The 21,442-nt window shown below is 36.8% G+C and overlaps 1 protein-coding gene across 2 annotated transcripts in view; it reads right to left on the bottom strand.

The window, feature by feature from the left end:
* The window catches only part of LOC105493756 (guanylate cyclase 1 soluble subunit alpha 2), a 347,998-nt gene that overhangs the window by 302,523 nt on the left and 24,033 nt on the right, over positions 1-21,442 (bottom strand). The window lies entirely within an intron of this gene.

Below are 21,442 nucleotides of genomic sequence, written 5' to 3' on the forward strand. Positions count from 1 at the left end.
ACGGATGTTTGCTTTCCCAGTATTTTCCCCTTTGTTACTTCACTTTAATGCCTTTCCAAAAATAGCCATTGAATTTCAATTTGATACAAAACCTAATACCATCAATACTAATTTAAGCTGAAAACATACACTCCCTGACGTATGAGTTATTTAGTCTTTCTTCTGCCTTCAGGCAAGAACACACTTAAGTCATGCAAGGATGTCTGATGTTTTCAAAGAACTCCAGAGAGTAACACCACCACCTTCGGTTTGCATAACACATTATGGTTTTTACAAATCACTTTTTTTCCACCCTATTAGATACTCACAACAATCTCACGAGTCTCAGATTTAATTATCCACATTTCACAGATGAAAAAACTGAGGATCAGAGAGGTTCAAGTGCTTTGCCTCAGCTACAGAACTGGAAAGCAGCACCATCAAGACCAGGTCGTGGGTCTCCTGCGCTCTTTCTAGCACAAGCGGCTTCCTCCACGGGTAATTTACTTCACTTTGGTGACCATTAGGAAATACTTCCCATGTATCTAACTGAAATTCCTTATTTCCTTTTGTCTTTAATGGAATGAAAATGAGATTGTTGTTTTCCCAAAATTGTAAACAGTGTCACTATTAAATAGTTCCAGTATGCTCATTAACTTCTTAATAGTGAGATTTTAGGAGATATTAATACATGCTTAACTGGTCACCATCATGGCCAATTTGGCTCAGTCTGAATGAAAATACTGATGATAAGACAAGATGACACTGCTTCTAGACATTTTCTCAGGAAAATGGATCATGGTATAGCAAAAACCTTTTGGTACACATGGCTTCCATCTTAAAGCCCTAAACCAAATTAAACTACACAACTGGCATAGGGCTGATTCAGTCTTCAAAGAGTAGAACGGGGAAGCTTTCCGGATTAAACACTGTAACAGCAACTGGCAATGTGCTGAGTGCAACACCGGACCCTACGTGTCACATGCATCAAGTCATTTGACCTTCAAAATAATCCTACAAGAGAGTTAGAAGTATTACCCCCGTTTTATGAATGTGAAAAACTGAAATCCAGAGAAGTTTTAAAAACTTGCCCAAAGTCACTTAGGCAGTAAGTGTCTGAGTCAGAATCCAATCTAGGTCTGACTCCCTCCAAAACCTCCAACCCTTTAACCTGCCCTTCTAAGCCGATATGTATTGTTCTATCTTCACCAACGGCAGAAAAGATTATAGTTGAAAGGGATAAACTCCTGGCTAGCCTGTGTGATTTGGGATACAGGATTTATTTTTCTGAACCTCAATTTAATTTTTATAAAATGGGAAAATTTCTGAATAACCATTTCTCAGGGCTGTTGAAAGATCAAAATGAAATAAAACTATAAAGTATTACACAAATATGTGTTATGTGATGATTAAACTCGATGTATAAATCTCGATTATGAAGTAGTCAAAAAAATTGCTAAATTGAACTAAACTGACCATGTCTAACATCTAGGACTGTTGCCAGCCATGTCTCACAGCCCAAAGATGCCAATTAGTAAATGCTACAAAGCTAATTAGTGACGTTTCAGCTCATAGGTACCCTACTGGTTAGCAATGGATCTCATTGAGGAAATCATTTCTAGTCTTTTAGACATCTTTGTGGCTTCAATTTGAGTATATCCAAAGAATTCTCTATTGTGTCCAGTACTTGGGAGTTTCAGTGAGGTATTTCCCAAGAAGAGTCTGAGAATTAAGGGAAGTAATATTTCTGCCTGACAGTTAAATTATAAAATTAACACATAAAGAGATATGTTGTCAACCTTAAATGCACTAACTCGAACAGTAATTTGTAAACCAGTGGCAGAGAATTTGCTCCAGTCACATGCCTGGGTTTCGCTCCAGGCAAAGCAGGCCATTGAGCAATAGAAGCAACATATCTGAAGGTGACCAACAAAGGCAGGATATGGAGGAAGTGGTAAAATTAGAGATGGCAACCCATAGGAAAAAGAAGGGGAGGGAAAGTGTTTATGAAACATTTTATCTAATACTATTTAGGAGCATATGCACCCCCTGTCACATTGAGAAAGATTATTCCTAAAGTAAGAAAAATTCTTCAACCATCTTAACTAAAAATGAGTTTTATCAATGGCCTTGAACACCAGCTCTCACTGGCAAGGCCTTCCCTACAGCTGGAAAGCTCCATAAACTGGATTAAAGAACTTGGCATGAAATTAATTTTGCTTTGATTCTAAATGGATTAAAGCAAACTTCTAATTATGACTTGGTTCCTCACATAGTCTGATCAGGTAAGAAATGTGCTGAGCATTAAGATTTTGAGTAATAAGACACATTTCACAGTTACTGCTCCTTGTAAATAAGTAAATCATCATTCATATGCCAACCGAAGTGCCAGGGGCATTTTGTTTAGCCAGTCAGTGGCTAAGAGTCTGATTATTTCAGGACACTGACAAGAACACGCCCTTGGACTTTAAAAGTCTCAGATGTTGAAACATGTAGAAATCATCAAAATACTACGCAGGGTGGGTCCTGCCTAGCTCCATTGCTTCCACCTCTCTTGAAAGAAAAAAACTCAGTAAGGGTCTGAATATAATTGGATCTAGTGTTGACTATAATCTGATGATCCAAACGGATATAAAACGTGCTTACTAGGCAGATGTTTGGCAGATAATGACTGCCACATCATCAGTGTCTATGATGCACTAGATTCCTAAGTTAGAGATACAGAATAATCACACTTTTTCTGGAAAAAAAAACCATGCAGGCAGAAAATTAATACTGCATAACATAAAAAGTCTTTTTTTAGTTTAACTCTAAACTATCTGAGCACATTTTTTAAACTAGGTATCACTCTATTATATAACTATTATATTGCTTCCTCATTCCTCTAATAAATTATTTAATTATGCCAAGATACATGGATGTATGGGTATGCATAGTTTATAGACAATATATGTAGAGAAATATATACCCTCATGCATGTAATTATTTATCTGATAATCAAGACTTCCTTCATATTCGGAAATCAAACATCAAGTAATGTCATTCTTCTTCCCGCGCTCTGCAGCATAAATTAAGCTGTTGTCAGTATCAGTGGCTTTTGTCACTTTGCTCACAGTGGCCTCACCCACAGAGACCCGGAGCATACAAACATGACAGTGGACAGGCAAACTAGGTCACCCTAGAGGCAGAGTCCTGAGGAAGAAAGAGCCCTTTATCATTTCTAACACACGCCTATGTTGTGTAAACTCATCGCATAGTCTGGAACTAAACAACTGGTAAGAGGTGTAAGGCCCATGAAAATCACTACCACCACTCCTTAACAAGTCAACAAAGTAGGAGCCATAGGGGAGGCAAGACAGGGAACCCACCCTGAACAAGACTGTATATTAAGGGTAGAACTCTTTGTGGCTATGCTGAGAAATAATAGCATGGTAGAAACAGCTTAGGGTTTGAAATAGGAGAACCGGGCAGTAAAATGTCAGTGGTTACCAACTTTGGGCCCTGGTTTCCTCACCCTTACATTGGGCCTATCAAGAATCCATGTCCTGCCTACCTCATATACTTCCTGGGTGAATCAAAGTGGGATAATGTATGTGAAAAACATGTTTTGGAAATGCTGAAGAGATGTCACTTATAGCTACTGTCTTTTCTGTATGTAAAGTATGGATCAGCACATCAATCTCTCATAGTCCTGAGGTGGGGAAAACTGAAAAGAAAAAAAAAAGTGATGTCACTAATGCCTTGTATTTTTAGGTGTTTAAAAAAAAAAAAAAAACAGTATAGTTAGGGAAAGCCCTGGCTTTTCAAAATTCTCTTCAAATCTGCTTACTCTAAAAACTAATCAAAATAAGCTGTTGATCACAAAATGGGCATCATGATGTGAACTGCTGTGGGGGCCATTTTCGAAGACCTCCAGCAAAAGACATCAAAACTTGCTCACTTGAGAACCAAACTGTAAACTATGTAGTATTTCTGGCCATCTGTTTGTCTCATTACCTAATGGAAAATCAGTAACTCGGAAAAGGAGAGGGAGAGGGTGAAAGGATGTGAATAAGAAAGGGATATTGGGAACAGCTGCTTACAGAGGCGAGGAAATGTTTCTGACATGGCATCATGTTTTTTCAAACTCTTCCTAGATACTACATCAGTTTAAATATCTTGTTCTACCATTCAGCTTTACAAATATTTGTCAAATGGTGTCCTGCACAAGTTATATAAGTAAGCACGTGCACATATTCACACCAGAATTTTAAGGTTATGATGCTTGAAAACAAGGTACTGATTAGATATCACTTACTATTTTCCAGCTTCTAAAAACATTTTAACTTCCCTGCATGCATAAAAACTCTTAACTGGAATTTCCAAGGCAAATCCAGTACGGGGCATGCATTATTACCACAATACATATTAATCCATAAATTATCCATATACATAGCAAAATCTCTGCAATCTCAAGCATTATAAAACATAAGGACAGCATCAGCCCCATTTGGTCCTGAACCTTACTTAAAATGAGCCCTAAAGTAGCAGTAATAGTTCTTTAAAAAAAAAATAACAGTTTATGATCCAAAATTTAAAAGTATAATGCCACATCACAAAAAATGCTATATATTATTGTTTTTACTTCCCAATGTATCCATGTTATCACTATAGACCAAGAACATTAAATAATCTACTGTCACAAAGGAGATCTCCAGATGGCTGACTGAGAGATCCCAGAAGCATCACTGCTATATAGTCATCACTGCATGGCAAAGTCTTGTGGGGCCAGACACTGGATTTGATTTTAGGAGCACCAGGAGAGCTATCTCCATCCCAAGCACAACCCCAGTGTTCCTCCGAAAAGGTTTCTTTCCACTCCCACGCAGGTCCTTAAAATCAAGGGAGGTTCTTTTGAATTAATAATTTTACATAAAGGTATTTAAAATGTACATAGTACAATTTATCTGGTGGGAGAGTCTTACAGCAGATTTTTGTGGCATGAGGTTCTGATATAGGAATAGAGAAAGAGAGAAAATACGAACTACTAAATGTCCCCACTTAACATTTTCTTAACCTTAATCCATGATATATCAGAGGTTGAACTAGTATAAAATACCAAGGCAGAAACTGATATACTTTAATATGCCCATGATTCATTTCTATTAGTCACTCTGGAAGAGCAAAACCATAATAAACTTTGTTATTTTCGCTTTTTAAGATGTTTTCTTGATGTTATGCAACATCTTTACATGGCTTATAAGATTTGTGGATTTATAATCACATAAAGTAGCTGAATACCTTATCTAACGGCCAAAATGTGTTGGTCTGATCTTATTTGTAGATCCTTATTAGCAGATTCATATTTTACAGTTATACAATTGGTAATATTTTGTTGACTCGTATTTGAAAGTGACTTACTAGTATATATTGTTTGAAAAAGTAGGTTTCCTGGGGTAACTTGTAGCACAATAGTTTTTCCAATTACATGTCCAACGGAATTGTTAATTTCTATCACTATAGTTGCCATTAGTGCCATTAAGGTGATATACTCCATCTGTATAATCAATGCAATTGGATATTTGTGTTGACTAGGTGTTTGAGACCTAGATTATCTGGATTTTTGTAAATAGTCAAGAAAGCTAGACTGATGGTAGAAAATTACATTTAGAACTTAATTTAATTTTATTCCTTCCATTTTTCCCTCACCCACAACCCAAGAATGCAGCTGAATAAGGAGATAAAGTGCCTAAGTGCTTAGAGAATCAGCAGGCAGCAGCCCTCCTCCACCACAATTCATATAGTTAGCCACCTGCAATAAGCTGCAGGAGAATCCCATCCATTCTCCTTCAGCAAGAAAGTTAGGTTTATACGTTGCAAGTATACTTCTGGAGAAAAAATTTAATTCAGAACAAAGGGGAAGATTGTTTTTTTCTTGAAATGTGTTTTTAATGGCGGTAAGTTAACACAGAGAAAAAGAGAGAAAGACTTTATAGCTTGCAAACACTGTCAGGTCCACAAAGCATTTACTGATCTTTATATCAGGTGGAAACAATACATCTCTCTTCTCCAGCTTCCACACTAGAAACTCCCTCATAGCTGTCTGAAGCTTCAAATGGAATTACAATAGTCTGTAGCTAAGATTTACTCTTTCCCTCCGTCTCTGTTCCATAACAACACAATCATCTCATCATTATCACTCCCTACAATAATGCCTTTGGAGGCACATTCTTTTGTTAAGGAAGTAAAAGATATTTTCATTAGATGTGGAAAATGTTAAAAAGATACAATAAGGGTAATCATGCCTACTCCAGATTTCTATTACACGGTACTTTTAAATTCAGAATCCAATGACAGGGTCATCTCTCTTCCTCTCTTCTGCCCTAGGAAATCAATAGTAGATTGGTAGATAAATACATAGATACAAATAGATAAAGATCTTTCAAATATCCTATTAAAATAAATTTAGGTTTATATGTGTAAATACTATGATAAAAACACAATTTGTAAGAATCTCTGCATCCCTTCCTTTTCAGAAAATAACAAACTCCTTAAGCCAAAAAGCAAATAATTGGTAAGACATTTAAAATCAAGACATGATTCATACACAAATTAAACCAATCACACAAGGGAAAAAATGAAATTGGAAGAAAGCAAACAGATTCAGAATGACCATGCACTGACTGAATTTGGTCAATAGTCATTATAAGATACGTATTTCCTTTTGTTAAGGTCTACATAAACGTACTGATTTAAGGTAATAAGCTTCTTACTAGTACAATGACAGGTTTTTCTTAAATTTGCTGAAGGGGTTATATGAATTTTTCTTCCACAAGTTCTTGATTTCTTTTGGGAAGACTTTATACAAGAAAGAAGTTGGAAGAAATATAAAATCTTTCTGAAATTTCATTCCTGAAATGTTTGAAACAGAATCACAAGAAAATAGGTGGCAGAGCAGTGGGTGGGGATATAGAATTGTAAGTATTTTCCCGAAATAACTGAAATATCTCAAGTCCCTGGCACAGAAACAACAAATATCTGCTTAATAAAATACTATTGAATTTCTTTAAAATATAGTTAGATCATGTAGACAGAACTTATTTTTTCCTCCTAGTATATAGTGTAAGTTGACTGGTGTAGAAGATCAAGCATTCAAGGAAAATACTTTCTTTTTAATTGGGCTAATGACTGGAACCATATTTTGCTCCACAGATTTGGGGTTCTGGCTCATGACACAGTAAAATTAAGCATGCATAGGGGGCGCATACAGTAAATATATGAAATAATAAAAATTAAAATAACAGGCCATAATTATTTACATTTGCATATTCTGTTTTTCTACTTTGTTTTTGCTGTTGTTGATTTTATTTTTCTAAAGTGCATTTGTATTCCTTATCTTTTTTGCTTCTTACAACATTTGTGTGGTATACTTAAATATCTTTACATTCACTCTAAATTTACTCATATTTATTGACCAGGCATGGTGACTCTCGCTTGTAATCCCCAGAACTTTGGGAGGCCAAGGCGGGCAGATCACCTGAGGTCAGGAGTTCAAGACCAGCCTGGCCAACATGGCAAAACCCCATCTCTGCTAAAAATACAAAAATTAGCTGGGCATGGTGGTGGGCACCTGTAATCCCAGCTACTTGGGAGGCTGAGGCAGGAGAATCACTTGAACCCAGGAGGCGGAGGTTGCAATGAGTTGAGATCGCAACACTCCACACCAGCCTGGGTGACAGAGTGAGACTATGTCTCAAAAAAAAAAAAAAAAAAATTGTTGCCTAACCACAATGTGCCAGGCATATTGTAGTCATAAAATTTGGCAGTATATAAAATAGATAAAAATCCCTGCTTGATGAAATTGATCAAAATTCACCCAGAAAAGGAAAGAGAGCCAAGAAGCTACAGTTGATGATATATGTCCTATTTGACCTTATTTCACCTTCCACACTACCTTTCAACAGTATAAAATATATTTAATATACCGACAAAATAGAGTCCTATTCACTTGGCTCCTAATATCTCGAGAGTTCCTTCCATTAGTGACCTTTCCACCAGTATCAAAAAAAGTGTCAAAAACAGCTCTAACATTGAACAAAGTCATATCAGACATGGAGAAGAATGGGTGTGCGAGTATACACACACAACTCGCATAAATATATAAACTTTTATAACTACATATATATGTATATAAAACACTTCTATAAGTAAAACAAAACAAGCTAATACAAACACAAATAAAAAAACAGTTTCTCCTATATGGTGTTCAATTTATAAATGCTTATTTTTAGGAGGATAGGAGAAAACCCGAAGTCTAAAGCTATTGATAAGACAATCCAAAAGTTATTTAAGCAGTGGATTATACAAATGAAACAATGTACTCTCCATGACTTGAGTATAAAATTACTGAAAGATGAATTACTGACATTTTCATACCTGATTTGACATCCCACAGTCAGCACAGCTGTCATCATTAATGTATATCTAGAGAACTGCAAATTGCATGGCAATTTAAATGTGATAATTGCTAGATATACAAAATTACTGGCCAATGACTAAGTTATAATGACAAAATCTAGACAAGAATGTAATAATAAATTAGGTATGAATAAAACCAAAATATGACAGTAGCCTTTGCACTGTACTCCTACTATGCCATATTCCTATATTCCCCTTGAGTATAAAGAAAGAAGTGTCCTCATTCTTAGAAAATAGGTTAGAGAATGCCTCTAGAGAGACCCTATCCTTGATCAAGTCTTATCTATCTCATCCGTCTCCAGTTTGTTTTTACTAATCTTTTACCTTCAAACATGAATTTCCAACTCTAATAAACTTAGATTCAGCTTCACAGCTGCTGCTGTCTTTCTCTATTTTTATCAAATACCTTGAATCAGAGATGTATGCCCACAATATCCTTTGTTTACTCACCATATATTCCCTCTTTAAACTTTGTTAAATAGGTCTTTATCTCAGTTGCAGGATTGGCATCGCTTTTCTAAGGCCACTAGCAACCTCACTTATACTGGATTTGAAAAGACCATCCTTAAATTTCATTATTTTGCAAATATCAACCACTGGGTCCTTGCTCCCAGCTGCTCCCAGTCACCTCCCATCCTACAAACACACAAAAAAAATCCTGTCACCTCTATTCTTTTTATTATTTCTGTTTATTTCTCCCTAATTCTCTGTTGTTCTTATTTTTTTCTCTCTCACTCAGAGTGTTTGTCAATTTTCAAGATACTAGCTATCACCTCTAAAGTAACAATCTTCAACCACAAGCTCTTAGCCAGATTCCAATCCCATATCTTCAATCTTCCATTTATTAAATCAACTGGCAGGCACTGAACTGAGCTTGGTGATTCCGTAATACAAACCCCTAAAGATCTCACAGTCCATAGGCAATCATTTTTACTAAATTCAAAATATCCAAATCCAAAGCTATCATTATATTTCTCCCAAATGCCACCTTCCCATTGCTGAATCTTGCACTTCTGTTAATGCCATGACAATTCTCAAACTCACCAGCACGAGTTGGATTCTCCAGGAAGCAGACTCTAAGAGGGAGATTAGCGTGCAGGAAACTTATTAGGGAGTGCTCTTGGGATCAACAACCGTGAAAGGGTAGAGAAGAAAGCAGAATTGGGCACAAGGAGAAGTTGGACTATGATGAAGACTCAATGGAAGTCTCAGCTGACCCTACATAGAGCTCTGATCTCAGAGTTGCCCAAATTAAAGCGAGAAGGCCTAGCTTTCTTATCCCATGCTGATTAGTCATGGGAATGGGGCACGACTTTGAGCAAGGCAGCTCTAGCTCTCCTCAGGCCAGGCAATACATAGAGAGGACTAATGATTGACGGCTGACTGTCAACAGAACTCCTAGCATCTAGAGGAATGAGTCCTTTATTACTAAAGGGACATCTAGGCAGTGAATCACGATGTCCACCACATTCACCAAAGCATGAAATATATGAAATATTCAAAGGCATATGAGGTTTGGAGTTAAACAGAAAAAGATTCCAACCTTACTTCCGTCAGTAATTAAGTATCATCATAGGCAAGTTACTCAACTTCTCTGAACTTAAATTTTCCTGTGAGATTATTTTGAAAATTTAGTGATACGTATTATAAAAACATTTGATAAATTCTGGCTCCATAGTGGTTGCTTAATACATGTTAATTCTCCTTCTCCCTTCCCCCATGAGTTATTTTTAACTATTCTCTTCCTTTTCCAAGCCCTAAGACTTCCTCCAAAATGACACTAATTGAAAGTATCAGGATACCTGGTAAGAAGGTGTTAGAGAAAAGCACCAAAATCCATTGATCATATGCTATAGTCCAAATACTGTGCTAGGCATTACTATACTTTTAATCTTCATAATGCTATGAATTGTTAACCTCATTTTATACACAAGAAACTGATCCTCAGAGAGGCTAATTTATCCAATGACGCCCAAGATAACAAAAAGAGTTTGCCAGACTGCAAATCTCCTCTTTTCCCAGAATGTAGAGTTAAAGAACCTGAAGGAATATTTTGTTTTACAAGAAAGAAGTGAAGCAGCGCAAGGAAGCCATGAGTAATAGTAAACACAATGTCTTCCATTCACTGTTCACATTTTATTACATATTTACTCTTCAGTGAGAGATTAGTGAGATAGATGTGATTTCAGAGATGGGAAGTGGAGACAAAAGTTATTTCTCCAAAGTCAAATTAGAACAAATATCAGAATGCAGCATTTATCGAGTTGTAGGATCAACCTCCAACCATTCTGTGCATGCACATACACAGACGGTCTGATAGACATTTTTCAAGGAAAACAAGACAAGCGCATTCACCAAATTATACAGAAGTCTAAAAGACAGGAAAATAGTTTGTTAAAATCTACTCACAATATCTTTCCCTTGCCTAAGAGACTCCCTGGTGGAATGTGAGAAATGGTATGCACATTAACTTGGTCAGACCACAAGGACCATTTACTTCCTCAGTGCTTCTACGTAGAGCAAGTTTGCTGTTATCAAGCACTTGACTATCTAAAACACTGCCCACACCAGGATGTTCACACATCTATAGCAGAGTGATAGTTAATACTCATAAGGACAACACTGAGGCACTGAAACACACAGGTGAACTTTGGGACTAGGAAGGACTGACTAACAAATTTAAAATCCTTTCACTCTTAAGTGTATTTCACTGAATTTCATCTGCTCTCTTAACAAATTGGTCCTGCAAATGCGATAGCTCACTTAGAATGTTTGATTCACCAGAATGAATTTCTACCTTTTTAAGTAAGAAAATATCCACTGCATTCTCCAACACAACCTCAAATGTTCTGGTGGTCATTGCTACTGTAAAACCCATAGACTGTCTTATACTCAAGAAGTGATGTATCAAGTCTGAGCCAAGAAAACCTTACAATATACTAACTATTCACTGGAACCATAAAAAAATGCATGAATGATGTAGCTAAATATCCTTGGGCTTTTCAAGGATTCGTCCTAACTTTGAAAGCATGGTATAAATACTAATCAAGCAGTTAATTAGAACTGAGTTTCTCAAAGACTGACTAGTTACCGGTTGCCTGATTCTGGTTTAGAAGTGGGGTACACAAATCAGCTACTCCAACAGAGTGAAATGAATAGTGAAAGAATGCTCTAGATATATTCTAAATAGTCTTAATTTTAGATTGGTGTTCAAACAGAAAGGCTAGAAATGCCTTTGGATTATTGCCGTTTTCCCCATTTGGACAATCAGTCATTATTCCTTAAGACATAACCCTCCACTCCAATGGATTGCCCCCAAACACCTCAAGTTCAATCTGACATATAGGCCTTCTAAAGTATAAACAATACTATCGTTGCTTTATACCTCTGCATGTCATACTCATCTTCCCAATTTGATCTACATATTCATTATCTCCAACCTCAACAGGGCCCTCAAAAAACACTCAATATTTCTTCCTATTCCTAGGCAGTTCTCTTCCCCAATCTTTAAATAAGCAATTTCTAACTTTACACTTTTTTCAAGGATACTGTCCCTCCCTGTGCTACTATTGTGTCCACTAATGATTATTGTAAGATAGATGTATGGATATGCTGGTTTGTAGAATTTTATTCAATAGAATGTTTGGTAATACAGGATTTCTTACATGCTAATATAATAATGAACAACATAGCATGATAGATTTACTGTCCCTCTATCTTACAGATACACATCTCTTTAGGAAATAATATAGATACCCTTGTAAATGGCAGCACATCAGTGCCCCCAAATAACTGTTGTGTCTACAGCCATTTTAAGATAATCATACTATCCAGCCTGGTGCAGTGGCTCATGCCTGTAATCTCAGTACTTTGGGAGGCCAAGGCAGGCAGATCACCTGAGGTCAGTTCAAGACCAGCCTGGCCAACATGGCGAAACTCCTACTAAACATACAAAAATTAGCCAGGCATGGTGGCATGCACCTGTAATCCCAGCTACTCAGGAGGCTGAGGCAGGAGAATCGCTGGAACCTGGTGGGCAGAGGCTGCAGTGAGCTAAGATTGTGCCACTGTACTCCAGCTTGAGTGACAGAGCAAGACTCCATCTCAAAAATAATAATAATCATACTACCCAAAGTGAGGCAATTTGCATAAAAAATACAGATTATTATGAAGTCCAAATAAAATGTCAGGTAGGAGAATGTTTAGAAAATCTTAGCGCATTCTAAAAAATAATGTTATAACTATACTCCCATTTATGTCTGAGAAAAAGCTACAAAGAGAACAGTCAGATAAAATAATCAATTAAAAATCACAAAATCATTATAGCCAAAAGGGCAGTACCAAATACACCACGAACTACACAAGGACTTATTCATTCTTTAACAAACATTTATTGAGTGCCTTTATAATTCAGACACTCTGCTAGGCATGGGCATACATAGATAAATAAGATACGATTTCCATCTCAAAGAGGCAGAATAAACCAAAATCAAGATACAATACAGTAAGTCCAATAACGGAGATGTGAGTGATAACTTAGGATTCTATAGGGGGAAAAATGCAGCAACAGATATCAGGATATTTGTGTATGTGTGTGTGTGTACATAAAAACAGTCAGAAAAACCATCCTCTCCCTGTATTAAGTTGGAGGGTTCATGTATGAAGAAGCATAGACATAAAGCAACATGAAATGGAAGCATGTTTTAGAACATTCTGATTTTTGCCATTGGCCACAGCAGACTCACGCATAACAAATAGTATACAGTGAAAGGAAAATGAGTCAAGTGGACTTTATGGACTTACAATTAAGGTAACATCAGGACCTCCACACAGATAACTTCCTTTCATGATATATTATTAGAGTTGTCTGCAAATACATATTCTTCAAATGTTAGATCACCATTTATTTACTTGGAGAATTCAATTAGAGACCCCCCCACCCAACTTTGCCATTGAATGAATGGCTAAGGATGCAGAGATTAGCAAGCATTAATGTTAGTGTCATATTTTGGTAAGGTTTGAGAAGTGGCCCTATATATCTGATATCTGAACCTCCTATTGTTTTCTTTCTAGCAAAAAAAAAAATTCTAGCATTCAGATGTTTTTTCTCCTTTTACCTTTTTACTTTTTAATTTTTCATTGGCATGTAAACAAATCACTCCTCCAAAATGAACCAGTAGATGGAGCATTTGAGAAATGTTGTGTCAGTCTCACTCTGAAAAACACAAGTGCTGATGATGTCAAATTCACCCTCACAACCACCCTTCCTTTTTTCTGTAATCCCCAACCTTTTCAAATATGTTTCTCTGTTTTGGAAAAAGGGGTCACAAGACACTTATAGTAATGACATGTGAACTACTGAACATAAACATAAGCAGTTAACAAAACATCCTCGGGAAAAATAGGCAGAGTCCACAGAGAATTAAAGCTACAAATGGTGGAACGTCAAATACCTTCTACCATACAACCAAAAAGATTATTTTGACCACAAAACATACATACAGCCATAGGATGTGGGGATAACAGCATCAGTTCACCACCTTTATCCCCGTCCCAGTTAAGGTAATAGTTGTCTAAGGATACATTAATCCCAAAGGAAGCAGCTTTCAGGATCATTCTTTCCAAAATTCAGCCCATAGAGCTCACTGCTCAGTAGTCCTCCAGGTGTGGAATTCAGTCACCTCTAGACATACCTTCATGCTGAGCAATTACCTGGAGTTTTGTTCAAACTGTAGTCTGGGCCCCTCCCTGGAACTATCCAACCAGATCCTCTGAGGATGAGGCCCAGGAATCTGCATTATAACAATTTTCCTCAGATATGTCTTGAGTTCAATGAAGCTCGAGAGCTACTAGATTAAATGAAGAACTGTTTAATAAGCCTCAAATAAAGCCTGCTCTGGAAGTGGTTTCTCACTATTTATAAGAATGTTTACTCTTTCTCAATTCCCTACAACAGCCCCAGCAAATTTCCCATCTTCTGAGTTATTTCCTACTGCCCTACTTCCTAAATGACTCTAGCCCTCAATGTTATAAGGTACTCTGAGCTAACAGCATGTAATTCTAGATCTTCAGATCCTGTCCTGAAGTGATGTTTAAGGGCCATAATTATGTCATTTCCATCTCCTAGTAGTGCATTTTTGGCAACAGTAGCCTACTTGTTGACAAACATTTCTTCTCATTTCACAGAGAATTGTACAGAAAACATAAGCAATCCAGACTGTAGAAGGATCGTTACATTTACCTAACTTCTTAAAATATTATATAAATGGACGACTCAAAGAGTCCAAGGAGGAGGATACTGTTCTATCTGCTCTTTTTGTAAAATGACTTCCTTCTGAAGTTTTGCTTTAAATAGCAGGTGTAAGCAAAATTCAAACAGGTTCGCACACTTGAATATGTCTATCACAGGCTGGATGAAAAATCTAAATATTTTGGTTGATGGAACTAAATATACCACGAAAAAAATCAAACACAAAAGAAACATTAACATAATTGAACAATTAAACAAAAACACGTATCCACTTCTCCTGAGCATTTTTTTATTTTTTTTTTGAGATGCAGTCTTGCTCCATTGCCCAAGCTGGAGTACAGTGGCGTGATCTCGGCTCACTGCAACCTCCCCCTCCCGGGTTCAAGATATTCTCCTGCCTCAGCCTCCTAAGTAGCGGGATTACAGGCACCCACCACCACACCTGGCTAATTTTTGTATTTTCGGTAGAGACAGGTTTCACCATATTGGCCAGGCTCGTCTTAAACTCCTGACCTCAGGCAATCCATCTGCCTCAGCCTCCCAAAGTGCTGGGATTGCAGGCATGAACCACTGCGCTCGGCCCTCCTGAGCATTTTACTGAACAACCATACTATGCTAAACACAAGTTAAACATAATATCAAGGACAGAGGCTTTAAATGTTAAACTAACTCACTGGCTCACGCATCGAACAAAGGGCCTGTGAAGAAAACCTGCTCAATAGATAGCCCTTGCAAATATTCTCCTGGCCTATGTGCCTACATGTGTGTAAAATATCAAAAAAGAATATTATACCTTCCTAATAACTCATGATCAACAATATATATGCCAAATGATAGTACATTTATTCTCCTATCAGATTCAATAAAATATTTATATTATGTTTTATTTTACTTACAGCTCTGTATAATTAGCAGCAACAAGACAAAAAGGTGAACAAAAAGACTGATGACATACATGGGAAAAATATGTAATAGCACCCAAGTACTTCACCCACGCATCTCAGAGTCCTTATAGGTAAATAAACTATACACTAAAAAGGAATATATACTCACTTCTGACCTCTACTTACAAACTAATAATCACTGATGTCATTTCTCATTGTCAAAATTTATCTCTAAAGTGAAAGTTTTACTCTTCAGAAGGCTGAGGCAGGATCAAGACCCTATCTCAAAAAAAAAAAAAAAAAAAAAAAAAAGGACAAAGACAAAAGAAAGCCTAGCAATTGAACCAATAGCCAAAAAAGGGAGCACCATAAAACATAAACAGCATTAGCTATGTGATTATCGCATCTCACTATCAAGGCCTTTGAACACACATACAGATTAGTTTGAATGCAGTAGATGAAGAATGCTTGGAATTCTCAGGCAGATGAAATAAATTATTTCTCTTTCACCTACAGTTTTTCTAATTTAAAATTAACTTGTCATGAAATATCTACATTCTACCAAATATATATGTTCTTGTATTTTTATAGAATTTATAAAGTAGTTTTCATATTGCCACACAGCATTCAGTAATCTGATGGAAATGTTTGAATCTGCAATTTTTACATGTCTGTGTACACGCATGAGTCATACCCAGTGGCCAAAAAGGGACTCCAGTTTTAATTTTTTTAATGGATTGTCAGGCTATGCCAACAAAATAAAATGCTTCTTATAACTTTTCTTTTTTTTTTTTTTTTTTTTTGGTACTTGACATCGATTAACTTATTCTATAAGCTTTTCCAATTAGGTGACGAGCAAGTGGATTATTGAGAAAAAAAGAAAAGAAAAAATGTAGATCACTTTGAGGCATTCAAATTCAGTTAAAATTAATAGATCTCACCCTGAAACTATCATCTACTGAGTTTGGGAAGCTTTACAAAGAATATTCCTCCTTGTTCACAACAAATCTACAAAGTAGTTATTATTCCTAATTCACAAAAGAGGAAACTAAGGCTCAGAGAAGATATGAGTTAGTTTTCCCTGGGACTCATACTTAATAAGGGGTTCAGCAGAGGATTACGCAAACCTAAATTTGTCAGACTCCAAAACTTTGTGCGTTCAACTCTGCCATATTGTTTCTAAATGATTAGGGATAAGGTAAAGAAAGGCAATAGACTGCCCTTAAATTCTAATTTTGGATTATAGTATCTGTTTTCATCAAATGTGAAAACACTAAACAATTGAAATAGACTTTGTATAATTTTATAATGGTAATGAATCTGTTTCTATAACTTTGTTAGCCAAATTATGCCCCAAATTTTAAAAGCTTTAATTAAACTACCTAAATTTGTCAAATATCCTACCTTACAAATATATTTTATATGTTTTTTATTGTCTACATGTTAGTTACACTCATACTTCCTTTTTTTTTTTTTTTTTTTTTTTTGAGACGGAGTCTCGCTCTGTCACCCAGGCTGGAGTGCAGTGGCCGGATCTCAGCTCACTGCAAGCTCCACCTCCCGGGTTTAGGCCATTCTCCTGCCTCAGCCTCCCGAGTAGCTGGGACTACAGGCGCCCGCCACCTCGCCCGGCTAGTTTTTTTGTATTTTTTAGTAGAGACGGGGTTTCACCGGGTTAGCCAGGATGGTCTCGATCTCCTGACCTCGTGATCCGCCCGTCTCGGCCTCCCAAAGTGCTGGGATTACAGGCCTGAGCCACCGCGCCCGGCCACTCATACTTTCTAAGGTTTTTCTTTTCGGGGTTTATACATGTCAGAGAGCTCATTTTATTTAATATCAACAGAAGTTAAATATGTATTTTATATCTTTTCATTCTTTCCTCGACATGTATTAAGATAATTTCCTTCCTCAAAATAATAATTTATGCTGTCTTGTCACTTGAATCTAAGCTTCCCCCTCCATTTTTTCCTCTTCACTGGTCTCTGTTTCTTAAACAACTCCACAGGTCAGTAGCTCTCCTCTCCTTATTTGCCACTCCTCCAATTCTGTTACTTTTTTTTCCTGACATTCTGTTCTCTAAAGCTTCTGAGGTCTTCAAAGCCACTTGCAATGTTCTCTGTCAAGAAACCTAGAGAAGCTTTGCCCTTATATGACTCTAGTGGCGTATCTTCACTGACAGGCTGACACCAGCAAACCCAAAATTGATGTCACAGTGATAGGGTAACTAAGCAACTCTCATTTAAGAATAAAATCCAAATAAATGAGTTGCCAAGTTCACCCTTGATGTGAAATCCCCAGCTGTTGCTTAATATGTATTCCCAAGTATTAAATTATTTTAAAATAAAGAATGTAATAAATGATTTATACATCTTTAATCAGGTCTTAAGGTCTTAAGGGTTTTTTGTTTTTTGTTTGTTTTGTTTTGGAGACAGAGTCTCGCTGTCACCCAAGGTCTGGAGTGCAGTGGTGTGAGCTCAGCTCACTGCAACTTCCACCTCCTGGGTTCAAGCGATTCTCGAGCCTCAGCCTCCCAAGCAGCTGAGATTACAGGCGTGCATCATCATGCCCTGCTAAATGGAGGGTTATTTTTATTATTATGGCTGCACCCTAGAGATTCACAATGAACAAAACTACCCAAAGTGGATGAGAAATAAAACTTCCCCTAGATTTTGCCAATTGGAGTTCTTATGTTTCCCTTTATATAGTTTCATTAAAATAAAGATAATGATTAAAGAAGTTCCATGAAGTCAAAGACTAGTTATGTCTTGTTCAGCATTTGTCTTTCCAAATGCTCTGCACAATATCTGCCACATAGATCCTAAAATATTTTTAAATAATTGGGTGGATTAAATAGTATTTTGGTGCCCCATCTTAAAAAGTAAACTACTTTCCTCAAAAGTTTTAAAACTTATATGCCATGTTTTCTTTTTTTTTTTTTTTTTTTTCTTCTTTTGAGACGGAGTCTCACTCTGTCGCCAGGCTGGAATGCAGTGGTGCGATCTTGGCTCACTGCAACCTCTGCCTCACGGGTTCAAGCAATTCTCCTGCCTCAGCCTCCTGAATAGCTGGCACTATAGGTGCGCGCCACCATGCCCAGCTAATTTGTATATTTTTAGTAGAGACGGGGTTTCACCATGTTGGCCAGGACGGTCTCGATCTCTTGACCTAGTGGATCTGCCCGCCTCGACCTCCCAAAGTGCTGGGATTACACGCATAAGCCACTGCACCTGGCCCATGTTTTCCTTTCATATGCCAACATGACAGTTTGTCCAAAGCCTGGGAAATCCCAGACATTTAAAGTAATGTGTCCAGAGATATGTAAGTTTCTCATTGTCAAGGCAAAATCAGAATCAGGTCTCCTGAATTCTGGAATTTTTTTCAATTTCACCAATGCAACTTACTTTTATTAAATAGTATTAGAAATTATTATAGCCTTTATACTCAACATTAATGCATCTTAAAGTGACTATTAAGTGTCAAAAACCTGAGTTTGGATATCCCATGGGTCAAATAACTAGTTTAATAAATAAATTTTCATTTTTCTATTTGCAAATCATTCTCAATAAAGAAGAAATCCCAAGTGACTAAGACATTCCATGGTGAGACAACTGACAAAATAGGCACTTCCATGGCAAGTACAGTTTCTCCTGAAGTATATCGTAATGGCATGCAAGAAAGCTTACAACATTCAAAACAACTAGAAATTCCCATCTAAAAAAATGCTCTGGTAATGGCTACTCTCAGCGGTTCACAAAAAAAAAAAAAAAAGATGCCCAGCTTTCATGAGAGAATAGAGAGGACACAATCCATCTCCTGAAGAGTATTCAAAGAAGTTTCAAATCCTGACAATGTCAAAAAATGAATCTACTGGAACTTTTTGAGCTAGTATTCTAACTTGCCAAATAAAAGAAAAAAAGGTAAGGACCACACAGAAATAAGTCACTGTTTTGAAATATAATCTCTCTCTTTTATTTGTGTCACCAAGTCTATTGGTGATATGGTTAACCAAGGAGAATTTTTCTCTACGTGTGTTATGATGTTGAAAATGTTTACACTATATTCACCTGTATGTTCTCAGCATCCACCTGACAGACCCTTTTCACAATAGAAAAGAACTGTGGCATGGAAAGTATATGTAGCTGTTGCATTTATTTGATCCTCACAATTATTTTCAAATTGCTTATGCTGAAAACCATTCTCTGGATACATTCTTTTCATCCAGCAAAAAGCCAGTCATTCAAATTTAACTTATAAAAGTAACCATCAGAGATTATTTCCTTCCTCTTATTCTGGCAGAAAATACTGCAGTTCTCAGTTTCTTTTATCTACTCCTCATGTAAGTCGTTGAAAATGGTCTTATTTTAAATTAGCATTATCAGAGGCATTGACATTACTTTTTAGAAATTTGTAAATTCTCACTCTTAGGCCAAAAAATAAAAAAAAAAAAAAAACCCTCCAAGGTTATATCAACAATTCTCCCCAAACTAATCATTATCTTTAGCAAACTCATTTAATTAAATAAGAATCTGTTGTACTAAATAACTATTTTATTGCACAAATGTTGCTTTAAGTACTAACATAAGCCTACAGATGCTCGGCGTCACTGGACTCCCGTTGTAAAGAAATATTTTCAACAATTTGCAACATCAAATAGTTCATAAAATTATGCTGCCTGGGAAATATTGGCAGGGAAGAACAGCAAACAACAGCCAATCTATTCTGAGGATTGTTTTCTAGGTTATCGATGAAAGAAAGTGACAGAAAGATATATCAAATAGGAAAATACACAAGAATAGGAAGATGACTGTTTCTCAATACGTGTTCTTAAGAATTAAATTAGTTCAAAATAAATAATAAGTGACTTATACATCTTCAATCAGGTCTTGTAAAAGAAAAAAATCATTCTCCATTAATGGAAGTGCCACAACAATATTTGTAGAACTGCCTAGTACCAGTACTCAGTCCCCTCAGAGTCCCACTCCTTCTTAGGTCCCTCCTACCATCATGTGCAGTAGTAATCTCAAAAGAGAGAGACTCAACAGTAATCAAACAAGATCAATGTTCAGATTCATTTTGGAAACTTTAAAAAAAGTAAAAATCCTAGGGGTGGGTAGGTAAAAGTGCTGTCAGGAGTAGTTAAAGCTCTTGTATGCAAGGTCAGGGTGAGGATAAAAGATGGATGAAGGTTTGACGCTGAATCTTTTTCAAATTCTGTCGCAATAGAGTGGATTCCTTCAAAACAGAGCTCTCCCAGACAGGGTAAGACTGTACCAGAGGTGTGGCATTCCTGCAAGAGGTAAAAGCCAAGGGTAGTTGAAATGCCTGGGCAAGAATGAGACAGGAGTACTCTGGAAGGATGCCTACAACCAGGGGGAGTTTGGTGAACACCTGAAACTGCTGATACAGACATCCCAAGATGAGCACAAGTTTGGAGAGGCATTTGTTCATTTCACAAATATTTAGGAAGGGCCTAATATAAAGAAGCCATCAAAAAATGAGAGAGAAAGCACGAGAGAATCCATTGACGAGAGTAAAGGATGAGGTACAGGTGCAAGAAGTACAGAGCGGTTTAAATAGCTAATGTAAGAGAGAAAGCACTAGACAATCCATTGAAAAGAGAGTAAAGGATGAGGTACAGGTGCAAGAAGTACAGAGCGGTTTAAATAGCTAATGCATGCGGAGCTTAAATACCTAGGTGATGAGTTGGTAGGTGCGGCAAACCACCATGGCACACGTTTGGCACCTATGTAACAAATCTGCACATCCTGCAAATGTATCCCGGGACTTAAAATTAAATTAAATTAAATTTTTTAAAAAAGAAAACCAGACACCAGGTTTACCCGGAGAAGAATAAATGCCTAGTGGATAAGGG

This window comes from Macaca nemestrina, chromosome 12, assembly GCF_043159975.1.
Source record: "Macaca nemestrina isolate mMacNem1 chromosome 12, mMacNem.hap1, whole genome shotgun sequence".
In the NCBI taxonomy this organism is placed as follows: domain Eukaryota; kingdom Metazoa; phylum Chordata; class Mammalia; order Primates; family Cercopithecidae; genus Macaca; species Macaca nemestrina.